Consider the following 14,434-nt stretch of genomic DNA (forward strand, 5'->3'; position numbering starts at 1 on the left):
TGCTACTTGGATCAAGTATATCTAAATATATCAATTTCAAAATTTAAATTTCAAATTTTAAATTTTAAATTTTGAATTTCAAATTTCAAACAAATTTCAAATTTCAAATTTTTTTGAATTTCAAATTTTGAATTTCAAATTTTGAATTTTAAATTTTGAATTTCAAATTTAAATTTTCAACCAAATTTTAAATTTTGAATTTCAAATTTTTGAATTTTGAATTTTAAATTTCAAATTTCAAAATTCAAATTTTAAATTTTGAATTTCAAATTTTTGAATTTTGAATTTCAAATTTTAAAATTCAAATTTCAAATTTTGAATTCTAAATTTTTGAATTTTGAATTTTGAACAACTTTCAAAATTTAAATTTCAAATTTTAAATTTCAAATTTCAAATTTAAACTTTTAGATTACAACTTAATCTACGCATGCAAATATATATATCATATCTAAGAACCCACTCTGATACCATTTGTGGGAAAATTCAGTGCAGGGGTAAAATGATAATTTTAAAACTTTTTTACAATTATGATTTTACAGTGAAAAAATATTAATTAATCTAATTAATTAATATAAATTTATCCTACACTAGGATCTAAATATGATATATAGCATGCATTCATTTAAATTTGAAATTCAAATTCGAACAGTAAACACTTTACTGTAATGTGTTCAGAACACAATACCTTTGTGCGGGTAGTAGATCACTGCAATCTGATCACCGTTGGGAGAGTCTGATCATCGCGACATAGTCATACAGTGTGTCTGGCCTCTACGGATCATCCACACAAAGTTTTCGATCTGATCGACTCCTCACGATTGCTAGCTTGTTGTAGAGCCCTTTTGACGGTCGATGCTGATCGAACTCCTTCGATCGATGTCTGTAGATTCTTCGGATACTCCAGATCATCAACAGATGTGCTTGAGAGAATATTGAAGATCTCCCTGAGATTTTATGGGCTCACGACATTCATAGCTCACTTACTCACTTCCTGAACCCCAGGCTAAAACTCTAGGAAACTCATCGGAAACCTTGCACCTACTTTTCTTTTTTTTCTTTCTTTTTCTCTTGGAAGGATACGGACTTCCTTCTCACGCACAAGACTTTCTCATGCCCCAAATTTTTTCTCCAAAAATCTTCTTCCTACATGCCCCACTCTTCTCCTCCTTTTATAACAACGTCAAATGTCTTATCCAAAAGAAAAGATAAAGATGAGTAATTACACATTTGAATTCAAATCAAATTTGAATTCAAATGGACACCAACTCATCCCTTATCCACTAAATATGTGAGGCATGACTTAAATTATGCATGGAGTGATTTCATGAGAAATATTTTTCTCATGTAATAAATGGGGCGTTAAAAAAGGGATAAGGCACAAAGATTGATTGCCCATTCAAATTCAAACTTTATTTTGAATTTGAATGGCCAACCAATCATCCTTATCTATTCAATTGGCACATTAAAGTGGGGCATGGAGAGGGCTTGGCATGAGAAAAAAATTCATGAGAAGTTCCTTCTCATGAATTCAAATGGGTGCAATGGAAGTGAGGTGGCGCATGGAGATTGGGTCAAGGTGGTTTCATTATTTAAACCAACCTAATTGAACCAAATAAGTTAGGTCCAATTAGACTAATTTAAATCCAACATAATTAGGCTTAATTAGGCTCAATAAAATCTTAATCAAATCAAAAATTGACTAAGCCCAACCCTTGATCAAATCAGGGACCAAACCATCTCGACGATTAGGTCAACTCTTAACCTAATCGGGTCAAACCCAACTGAATCCAATTCAATTGGACTTGATCCAAAAATAATTATTCAATCAAATTGAGTTAATTAGTGATCAAATCACTAATAAAACCTCTCATAAATACTTTATGCAAATTCGATGGGCAATCGGGCATCAGAATTCATCGATATGTAACCCTGATCGAAAAGTCCCAACCAGTGGGACTCTTGACCCCGGTACCCATAATGTGTGAAACTCGTGATCAGAGAATTCTTATTCTTGATCACTGAGTCCCAAACATATAGGATTCTACGCCAGCCATCAGATCAGATAGGAACCTCTAATGTGTGTGACCCCGCAGGTTCGAACCTAAGCCGGTAGCACAGAAACCAATTCCTATACTAATCGAAGTGACCATCTAGTAATGGTACCCTACGTCCGGATAGGTCGAAGAGTCACAATCGCAACACTCAGAACCTAAATGAATATGGTTACTGTATAATTCATCCTTTTGACCCCTGTGTTTAGGATAACTCAGGGTTAAACTGTCAACCCTGATCAGATCATCCGAATCATGCTCAACTCAAACTGTCCTGTGACTCCTCACAAGTACTACCCTGGCCAAGGTTTTGCTAAATTGAAACACGACTGTACACAGCTCCTAAACTGGAGTGGTCAATCCCATCTTGACACACGCACTGACAAGTCAAGTACTTGACTACACCCAGCAGCCTTCCATCACTGAATTAAAAATTCAGGTAGTCCAGTGCCTAAGTGCAGTGAGTTGCTTGCAAGTCACTGTGGCGGTCTCAGGTCGGAGGGATATTTATACACATATTCCATCGGAGCAAATCTTGACAGCAGAAATAGCTCTGAAGTTGGTCACGTTCAGTGTAGATGTACCCTTACATCTCACCTGTATGCCATACCAGTGTCTCCACACTCATTGGTTAAGAGGACAACCAACCTATATGGCATACAATGACCTATGCTTGATAAACGTTGTCGTCCTTAGTAACAACGTATCATTTGGTCGCGAACAGATTTAAGGACTAAACGACAAATCCTCCTTTGTCGAGTCTAAATAGTCCTAAGGACTTCATCACAACATAGGAGTTCATTAGAAAATAAAATATTTTATGATGAAAAATACCAAAATAATTTTTTATTAATTCATAATTCATGTACAAATATAAAAAATGAGCACAACTATCAACAGACTGACGATTGGCTTTGGGACACTATTTCCAACAGGCAAGAGGTTCCTGAATGTTGGAGATGGAAGCAAAGTTCCAGTTTTAGCTTTAGAAATCATAAACCCTGTAATCAATTTTCGTAATATAATTTTGAGTGAATGTCACTATTGTCCAAGTTTTTTATTAAATATTATTTTTGTAGGCCTTTTGACCATGTACGGTTATGATTTTTTAATAAAAAAAAATATTTACAATATCATTTTGAATGGTGTTACAATATTTGTTGGACAACTAAATAATAGAATTTACTTTCTATCACAACCTGTTAATGTGGTTCAAACCTCTGGTAAATGCCCTAGAATAGATAATGTGTCAGAAGTCTACCTTTAGCACTGTAAGCTAGGTCATATCAATAAGAACAGGATAAACAGATTAGCTCAAGAAAAAATTCTTGAAGTAGGTGATTGTGAATCACTTCCAACCTGTGAGTCCTGTCTTCTTGGGAAGATGACCAAGTGACCTTTTACTGGAAAAGGTGAGAGAGCCAGTGAACTCTTGGGTCTGGTACATTCTGATGTATGTGGACCCATGGCTCAAGTGCAAGAGGTGAATATTTCTACTTCATAATCTTCACAGACAACCTATCGAGGTATGGGTATGTCTATTTAATGAAGCATAAGTCGGAGTCATTTGAAATGTTCAAACTATTCCGAAATCAAACTAGAAAGTATATTAAAACTCTTTGATCTGATCGAGGAGGTGAATACCTTTCCAATGAGTTTCTGACATATCTTGGAAAGAATGGAATTTTCTCTCAGTGGACTCCTCCTGAAACACCACAGCATAATGGTGTGTCTGAAAGGAGGAATCGGACCTTATTGGATATGGTCCGATCCATGATGGGGTTTGCTGGTCTACCGATCTCCCTCTGGAGATATGCGCTCGAATCGGCTTGTTACCTTCTAAATAGGATTCCGAGTAAGTCTGTAACCAAAATGCCATATGAGTTATGGATAGGACGTAAGCCAGTACTCTCGCACCTTAGGATTTGGAGGTGTCCGGCTTATGTTAAACGTTTAATTATAAATAAGTTTGGATCTAGGTCTGACAAGTGTAATTTCATAGGATACCCAAAAGAGACCAAAGGATATTATTTCTACCTTGCTGATGAGCAAAAAGTGTTTGTCAGCCTTAAGACAATCTTTTTAGAAAAGGAGTTCCTTGGTGAAGGGACAGTTGCCTCTAAGGTCGAACTTGAGGAAGTTCGGCAGGTAGAAAAACTGACACAAATAACTGAACTTGAACCGGATTTGATTAGATCAGATCCGGAGCCCATTGTTCCTGCACCCTTAAGGCGATCTGGTAGAGTACCACGTCAACCGGATAGATACTATGGTTTCTTGATCCGGGACGGCGATCCTATCGAACTTGATGAAAATGATGAGGATCCGATCACCTACATGGATGCAATGCAGAGACCTGACTCTGAAAAATGGCTAGAGGCCATGAAATCCAAAATGGAGTCCATGAAGGTCAACGATGTGTGGACATTGGTTGACCCACCCGAAGGAGTAAAACCCATAGAGTGTAAGTGGGTCTTCAAGAGGAAGAGGGGCGCAGATGGAAAGGTGGAGGCCTATAAAGCCCATCTGGTTGCTAAGGGATATCGTCAACGTTATGGTATAGACTATGACGAGACATTTTCTCCTGTGGCAATACTCAAATCCATTTGGATTATGCTTGCGATAGCTGTCCATCTAGACTATAAAATCTGGCAGATGGATGTGAAGACAGCTTTCCTAAATGGAGAGCTGGATGAAAAGGTGTATATGATACAATCTGAAGGATTCACATCCATAGATGAGTCTAAGGTGTGCAGGCTACAGAGGTCCATTTATGGACTTAAGCAAGCATCCCGGAGTTAGATCATACGTTTTGATAGGACGATCAAGACGTATGGCTTCGTTAAGAACGGAGAAGAGCCCTGTATTTATAAGTGAGCTAATGGCCCAGTAGTAGTATTTCTTGTATTGTATGTGGATGACATTCTCTTAATCGGGAATGATACCCCTGCATTACAGGGAATAAAGATTTGGTTGTCATCATAATTCTCCATGAAGGATCTGGGAGAAGCTTCCTACATCCTAGGGATGAGGATCTATAGGGATAGATCTAAAAGGTTACTTGGCTTATCCCAGTCCATATACATTGATACTATGCTGAAGAGGTTCAGCATGGAGAATTTCAAGAAAGGCTATCTACCAATAAGCCATGAAATTTCTCTCTGGAAGAGGGATTGTCCGACAACACCTCAAGAGAGAGACCGTATGGATAGAATTCCATATGCTTCAGCAATGGAATCTATCATGTATGTCATGACATGTACACGATCAGATGTAGCATACTCACTAGGGGTAGTGAGTAGATACCAATCTGATCCAGGAGAGAATCACTGGAAGGTTGTTAAAATCATCCTGAAGTATTTAAAAAATACTAAGGACCAGTGGCTTGTTTATGGTGAATCAAACTTGAGACTTATAGGGTTTACAGACTCTAGTTTCCAGTCTGATCACGATGACAGCAAGAGTGTGTCAGGATTTATTTTTACCCTTAATGGTGGGGCTGTCTGCTGGAAGAGTTTCAAGCAGCACACAGTCGCTAATTCAGTTTGTGAGGTGGAGACCATCAGAAGATCGACGGGAAGGAGAACCTGGCCGACCCATTCACTAAAGCCATTGCGGTTAAGGAGTTCGACTACTTCAAGTCAAAGATGGGTATTAGATACCGCACCGATTGGCTTTAGGCCAAGTAAAAGATTATTGAAAATAGTATCCCAAAGTCAATCGTCAGCCTGTTGTGGTTGTGCTCTTTATTGTATTAGTACATGAATCATAAATAAATAAAAATTATTTTGAAATTTTTCATCACAAATTGTCATCTTCTAATGAACTCCTGTGTTGTGGTGAAGTCCTTAGGACTATTTAAACTCGACAAAGAAGGATTTGTTGTTTAGTCCTTAAACCTGTTCGCGACCAAATGATATGTTGTTACCAAGGACAACAATGTTTATCGAGCATAGGTCATTGTGTGCCATATAGATTGGTTGTCCTCTTAACCAAGGAGTATGGAGACACTGGTATGGCATATAGGTGAGATGTAAGGGTACATCTGCACTGAACGTGACCAACTCTGGAGCTATCTCTGCTGTCAAGATTTGCTCCGATGGGATATGGGTATAAATATCCCTCCGACCTGAGACCGCCGCGGTGACTTGCAATCAACTCACTGAACTTAGGCACTGGACTACCTGAATTTCTAATTCAATGACGGAAGGCTACTGGGTGTATTCAAGTACTTGACTTGTCGGTGCGTGTGTCAAGATGGGATTGACCACTCCAGTTCAGGAGCTGTGTACAGTCGTATTTCAATTTAGCAAAATCTTGGCCAGGATAGTCCTAGTGAGGAGTCACAGGATTGATTGAGTTGAGCACGACTCGGATGATCTAATCAAGGTTGACAGTTTAACCCTAAGTCATCCTAAACACAGGGGTCAAAAGGGATGAATTGTACAGTAACCATATTCATGTAGATTCTGATTATTGTGATTGTGACTATTCGACCTATCCAGATGTCGGGTACCATTGCTAGATGGTCACTTCGATTAGTACAGGAATTGGTTCCTGTGCTACCGGCTTAGGTTCAAACCTGCGGGGTCACACACATTAGAGGTTCCTATCTGATCTGATGGCTGATGAAGAGTCTTAATGTTCATGGACTATGAGTCCTACATGTCTGGGACTCTGTGATCGAGAATCAGGATTCTCTGATCATAAGTCCCACACATTTTGAGTACCGGGGTCAAGAGTCCCACTGGTTTGGGACTCTTCGATCAAGGTTTCGTATTGATGGACTTTGATACCCGATTGCCCATCGAATTTGGACTCAATATTTATGAGAGATTTTATTAGTGATTTGATCACTAATTAATTCAATTTGATTGAGTAATTATTTTTGGATCAAGTTCAATTGAATTGGATTCAGTTAGGTTTGACCCGATTAGGTTAAGAGTTGACCTAATCGTCGAGATGGTTTGATCCCTGATTTGATCAGGGGTTGGGCTTAATCAATTTCTGATTTGATTAAGATTTTATTGAGCCTAATTAAGTCTAATTAAGTTGGGTTTAAATTAATCTAATTGGACCTAACTTATTTGGTTCAATTAGGTTGGTTTAAATAATGAAACCACCTTGACCCAAACTTCCTACGCCAACTCACATCCACTGTGCCCATTTGAATTCACGAGAAGAAATTTCTCATGAATTTTTTCTCATGCAAAGCCCTCCCCACACCCATATTTGTGCACCATATGGATGGATAAAGCTGATTAGTTAACCATTCAAATTCAAAGTGTGTTTGAATTTGAATGGATAACTTATCTCTTGTGCCTTCATGCTTATCCATCTTGTGCGCCACATAACTTACACGACAAAAGGTTTCTCGTGAAACATTTCCATGCACAAAGAGTCCACGCCCTTTTTTTCTCACACCATAAGTAGATAGGGATGAGTTGGTTTGCATTTAAATTCAAACTCGATTTGAATTCAAATGTGCAACCACTTATCTTTATCCTCTCACACGGATAAGACACGTTCGATGTTGTTTTAAAAATAGGAGAAAGTTTGGGGCGTGCGTAGAATTTTTTGGAGAGAAAGTTTGGGGTGTGAGGAACCTTTCTGCATAAGGTGAAGGTCCAAAACCTTCTGAGAGAAAAAGAAAGAAAAGAAAGAAAAAAAGGCACAGAGTTTTTCTTAGTGTACCCTAGGGTTTCAGCCTGGGGTTCGGGAAGTGAGAAGGTGAGCTACGAGTGTCGTGAGCTCACCAAATTTTAGAAAAATCTTCAACATCCTCTCAAACACGTCTGCTGATAATCCAGAGTATCCAAAGAATCAACAGATATCGATCGAAGGAGTTCGATCAGCATCGACCGTCGAAAGGGCTCTACAACGAGCTAGCACCCGTGAGGAGCCGATCAGATCGGGAGCCTCGTGTGGACGATCCGCAGAGGCCAGACGTACTGTGTGATTACGTTGTGACAATCAGACTCTTCCGACAGTGATCAGAGTGCGGCGATCTACTACCCACACAAAGGTATTGTGTTCTGAACACATTACAGTAAAGTATTTACTGTTCAAATTTAAATTTCAAATTTAAATGCATGCATGCTGTATATCATATTTAGATCCTAGTGTAGGATAAATATATATTAATTAATTAGATTAATTAATATTTTTCACTATAAAATCATAATTTTGAAAAAGTTTTAAAATTACCATTTTACCCCTACACTGAATTTTGCTTCATATATATATATATATATATATATATATTTTTTTTTTTTTTTTTTATATATATATATATATGTTGCCCAGCTATGCAACCCAAGAGGGGGGGGGGGTGAATTGGGTTTCTAAAAATTTTAGACTTAACTTACAACTTATGAAGAATATTTAACAATAGCAAGATAAGTAAGGAGAGTGCAATTGATGCAAGAGTAATGGTTGGATGCAAGAATGTAAGAGAAAAAAGAAGTTTAAAAGGAGAGCAATTAAGCATAACACAAACAAGAGGATTTATAGTGGTTTGGTGCCAACCTTGCACCTACATCCACTCTCCAAGGTCCTACTTGGGAAATTCAATCCATTAAATTATATTCAACCTGAATACACTCGTTGGAACCTCTGACTCTAGCTATTCCAAGCTAGAATACTTATTTTTCGGATACAAGCCAACCCAATACAATCTGATTCAAGGTTCGGATCAACCTTCCCACGTTTTAGAACCTTTCCAAAACAAAAATAATAACTCAAAAAGAGTATTACAGTTAATTACACAGAAATACAGATGAAGCTCCTTTAATGAGCGAATAAAGCTTTAAATACACTTTACACAATTAAAAGAAAGCCCTTTCTGATTTTCTCAAGGTAGTTGAAGACTTGAATGAGCACTTAAGGAGTTGGTGAACTTGAATTAAAAGCTTCTTGAATGCTTTAAGTGGGCTCTTGCTTAGAGTTGTAAAGAATGCTTGAAGAACCATTTTCAAAAATCTCTCTATCTCTTTTTTGATTCCCTCCTTTGAGTCTCTTTTTTGTATAACTTCAAATAATGGTGGAGAGTAATCTGGACTGAAATAGAGCTGTTAGAGAATATTAAATGAGCATTAAATATAATTAAAATGGGTTAAAAACTAGCCGTTGCGGAACTTTTCCATCACAGGGGTCGACTCATGCTCATGGGTCGACTCATAGGGTCGACCTCTGTGGAACAGAACAAAAAATGACTGTTCTGTAATTTTGGCCTGCAAAGCAGCAGAGGTCGACTCATGCCAAGGGGTCGACCCATGGGATCGACTCACAGAGAGTGCCAGCCAAAATTTCAGCATGCCGTTCAGCCCTTTAAGCCATGAGTCGACTCATGGGGTCGACTCAAAAATAAAAATCTGATTTTCTTACAAAATACACTTCCAAAAATATTGAAATTTCCTCCAATAGATTGTACGTCTTCAGTTCTTGCTCTTGAGGCTTCTGAATCAGGTCTTGATAAAATTACAATTTTACCCCTGAAATGCAGTAAGTCTTTTTTCAAGCCAGAATCATTAGTAATCCTCTCAAATACTTTGTAATCATCAAAATCAATTCAAGGAGCAACAATCTCTCCCTTTTTGATGATGACAAAATACTTGAGCAAAAGCATATACAAAGCATTGAACATGAATTTCAAGTTTATGAAGATGCATCACTTAAATATTATAGCCAAGTATTGGAACGAAATGCATCTTAAGCAGTTTAAAGATAAATTTGAAATTTGCTTATAAGTGCATTTGCCTGGAAAGAAAAAGCTGATTTTGATTCTTTGGCATATGACACATGTGCCCATTTGCTTAACAAATTACTTATTGCTCATTCTTTATTGCTTATTTCTCAATCTTTATTTATTACTTATTGTTAAATCTTTATTGCTCTTATTGCTCAATCTCAATCTTGATTTTTTAGATTTTTGCTTAATGTTCAATCTTTATTGCTTTTATTGCTCAATCTCAATCTTGATTCTCTACTCCTTTTTGACAGCATCAATTGAGATTCTCTACTTCCCCTTTTTTTTTTTGAATATATTTTCTCTATTGTTTTCTTTTGATGGGATCAATTTTACTTCTTTAGCTTCCTTCTTTGATTGCTTGTTTCTTTAGTGCTTATTGTTTTACTCCCCCTCAATATAGCAATCGTAAAAGATATATCAATTTGCTCATTGAAAAGATATTGCTATTCAAGTATTTCAGACTTTAAAAGTAACTCCATTTGATCAGAGATACTCATTGAAAGTTAAAGTATATATATATATCCAAAAGATGAGTGAGTACAAAGATGTTTCAATACATAAGTGTTGACTTAGAGTACAAAAGACATGGATTGAAACTATCCAAGAGTCAATCAATCAACATTGCATTACATGGCCTACAAAAGAGATCCTAGACAAAAACTAAAGAAAAGACAGACTACACTGGATCTAATAGATATCATGACTGGATGGATCGGAGTCTGATGAATCAGAGATGGGGTGAGGAGATGAAGGATCATGTCCATGAGCTCGACCTCGATCGCATCTGCCTCTGCCACAGGTAGAGGTGCCAGCACGAGTGGAAGGGTGAGAAGATCCTGAAGCCTGAGAAGCAAAGGACTGTGCTACGAGTGAGAGTCTGATGGTGTCCAGAAGGTTCAAGGCTCTCGAAACAGATTGTAGCAATGCAGTGAATTGAGTGGAAGCACGCTCACTTGAGCCCCTGATCTCTCTCCTCAGAAAGTCAAAACCACTCTCTAAGACTCCTCACAGTCTGGCTGCCTCCGCAGATAGGTCTGAGACCTCAGTGATGTCCTCATGTGGCTGTAGATGGGCTAGAGCTAATACTTGCCTCTGCAAGTCAAATACTCTACCAGTCAGTCTCACTACACAACCCTCAAGCTGCTCGATGCGTACTGACTGATCAAAAATCATCTGGAACACAATGGAGATGTGGGGGATCAGTATCTGATCAGATACATCGTGAGATGTCGATCCCTGAGCAAAAGCTGAAGTACCCATCTGACGAGATAGTATGGAAGCTACACGCTGAGATATCATCTCTATCTAATCATCAGCCAATCTGATCTCTGAAGGATGTGCTTTGCTGTCTGACTGCTGAACTGAAGTGTACCTCCTCACAGACTCTGACGGCCCAGCCTCATGGTCAAAAATAAACTGAATATCTGAAGATACAGCCCTGTGATCATGGAGAGGTGATGATGGTCCTTCCTCCTCTGCTCTGTCCTCAGCTCTCTCTTCCACACCTTTTGTCCAACCACCATCAGTCTTGAAAAATCCCATGCAGTGCAGAGTATGGCGGTTGATAGTGTCGTAGTGAGAAAGCCTAGCTACTGCCTCCCCCTCAAAGCTAACTCCAAACCTCCTAAATATTAAAGTGAGAGCCATACTGAAAGGCAAATGTGCCTTGGACCTATTCAAGGTTTCTCTCATAGCCTCAATCATCAATGCCGGGAGGTTCAGGGGGGTTTGAGTAATAACATGATATATAATACAGATGTCCCGACCAGAGAGAAGATCTTGTCTACCACTTCTAAGGAAAAATAACTTAGTTACCATTTGGTGTAGCAGCCTCATCTCAATGGAAAGGATCTTGGCCTCTAATTTGTTTAGGCTTCCAGTGAAGGTTCTCCCTAGAATAACATTTATTCCCTCCTCCTTAACTGGGAGTTCCATGTTTGTGTATCCCTCACAGGGTAAATGAAGAATTTCCCCCAAGAGCATAGGATCTAGGTTAATTTCTACACCCTTCACTATGGATTTTACTGTTTCATTGCTGTAACCCAAGTTCAAATAAAATTCTCTAACAAGATCCACATAAGTATTTTCTTTTAGGGAGCAGTAGAATTCTCAACCTTGGTCCTTAATTTTTGATCCGATAGAGAACCCTTCCCTTTCAAAAAATCTGAAATCAATATTTTTGCTGGGCTCTACCTTCCTATCGAAAAGGGGTACCTTACTGGGGCTGATTGGAGACCGAGATGTAGCTAGAGCAGATGCAGGAGCAGGGTTTGAAGCTGAAGTGGTCTCGATTGCTTGTCTCTTTCGGCGCACACTTTCTTCCAACTCACGAACTGATTTCCTCCTCTGTGGAAGCTTCATCTTCGGAGCCATTTGCACAAGCAGAGCTAGCAAGGAACTTAGGTGAGCAAATGTGGGGAGAGATAAAGGATTTTTAGGAGAAGGATAAGAATTTTGGAGAAGAGGAGTGCCGATTTGGAGAAGACGGGTAGAGTCTAGGGCAAGCTCGACTCTTGCCAAATAAAGAAGGAGAAAAGGGAGGAGCTTGGTTCCAAGAGGGTGATTTAGAGGGATGAGAGATAGTGGGAGAAGAGTTTTGGAAAAAAACTTAGGTTTGAGAAAGAAGAGAGGGAGTCTTTTGGCTTGGTGGAAGGAAGAAGACGAAGAGTTGGGTCGGCTCACGGGAGGTTTTCCAACAAAAAGAAAGCGCCCGAAGGATTTAGTCAATATTACAAGTTTACCCTATGGTTGACCCTGGGGATCGACTCATGGCACAGAGAAATTCAAAAAAATGATGAAACAATTTCAAAAAAATTTAAAATATTAGGAGAAGGATGTTTACCCAAAAATTGACCATGAAAATATTTATTTTGGACTTTTGAGCTCAAAAAAAAAGATGAGAATTAAGCTAAAAGAATTTTTGGCATTGATACCTTGGAATCAGAGAGATACCTAAGCAGATGGATCAAGGATTCCTAGTTCTCTCCTAATTTCACAAAATCTATCTTCACTTAAGGCCTTGATAAAGATGTCAGCTAATTATTTTTCAGTACATACATAGTCAAGAATTATGTCTTTATTTTGGACATGTTCTCTTATGAAATGATGCCTGATTTTAATATGTTTTGATCTAGAATATTGAATTGGATTTTTAGTGAGATTTATAGCACTAGTGTTATCACATCTTATGAGAGTTTCATTAAGTTTGATACCAAAGTCCTCAAGTTGTTGCTTAATCCATAAGATTTGAGCACAATAACTTCCAACTGTAATGTATTCAGCCTCGGCTGTAGACAGTACTACCGAATTTTATTTCTTGCTAAACCAAGAGATTAGGTTAACTCCAAAAAATTGGCAAGTTCCACTAGTACTTTTTCTATCTAATTTACATCCAGCAAAATTGATATCTGAATATCCTATTAAGTCAATTAATGAGTTCTTAGAATACCATAATCCTAGAGTTTGTGTACCATTTAAATATCTAAGGATTCTTTTAACTGCATTCAAGTGTGATTCTTTTGGATTTGATTGAAAATGAGTACATAGACAAACACTAAACATAATATCAGGTCTACTAACAGTTAAGTATAATAGAGAACCAATCATGCCTCTATAAAATTTTATGTCTACACTTTTACCTTTTTCGTCCTTGTCAAGCTTACATGATGGGCTCATGGGTGTGCCAATTGCTTTGGAGTTCCCCATTTCAAATCTTTTGAGTAGTTCTCTTGTGTACTTAGTTTGGGTGATGGAGATTCCTTCCTTCGTTTGTTTGATTTGGAGTCCGAGGAAGAATGTGAGTTCTCCCATCATGCTCATCTCGAACTCCCCCTGCATGAGACAAAGAGTTTCATTAGTAGACCCAAAAATAATATCATCAACATATATTTGTATAACTAATATATCATCTTGATTTCTTTTAATGAAAAGAGTTATGTCTATATTTTCTCTTGAAAAATTATTATTAAGTAAAAATTTGCTTAGCCTTTCATACCAAGCCCTGGGTGCTTGTTTCAAACCATATAGAGCTTTATTTAATTTAAAAACGTGATTAAGAAAAGCATGATTTTCAAAACCTGAGGGTTGTTCTACATAAACTTTTTCAGCGATATATCCATTCAAAAAGGCACTTTTGACATCCATTTGGAATAATTTAAATTTCATAAAACAAGCATAAGCAAGTAAAAGTCTAATTGCCTCTAATCTAGCAACAGGTACAAAAATCTCATCAAAATCAATTCCTTCTTCTTGATTATAACCTTTTGCAACTAATCTTGCTTTATTTCTTATCACATTTCTATGTTCATCCAATTTATTCCTATATACCCATTTTATGCCAATTATTGAGTAGTTTTTAGGTCTTGATACTAAGGTCCATACATTATTTTTTTCAAATTGATTAAGTTCTTCTTGCATTGCATTAATCCAATTAAAATCTTTTTCAGCTTCATCTATGGTTTTAGGTTCAAGATGAGAGACAAAAGCACAATGATTGAATGCATGTTTAAGAGAAGAACGAGTTCTTATACCATGTGTAGGATCACCAATGATTAGTTCCTTGGGGTGATTGTGATCATACCTCCATTCTTTGGGTAGATTGTTTATACCTTGAGGTTGTTCTTATCATTCTCAC

Source organism: Elaeis guineensis, unplaced genomic scaffold (assembly GCF_000442705.2).
Source record: "Elaeis guineensis isolate ETL-2024a unplaced genomic scaffold, EG11 Super_Scaffold_1000077, whole genome shotgun sequence".
Taxonomy (NCBI): Eukaryota; Viridiplantae; Streptophyta; class Magnoliopsida; order Arecales; family Arecaceae; genus Elaeis; species Elaeis guineensis.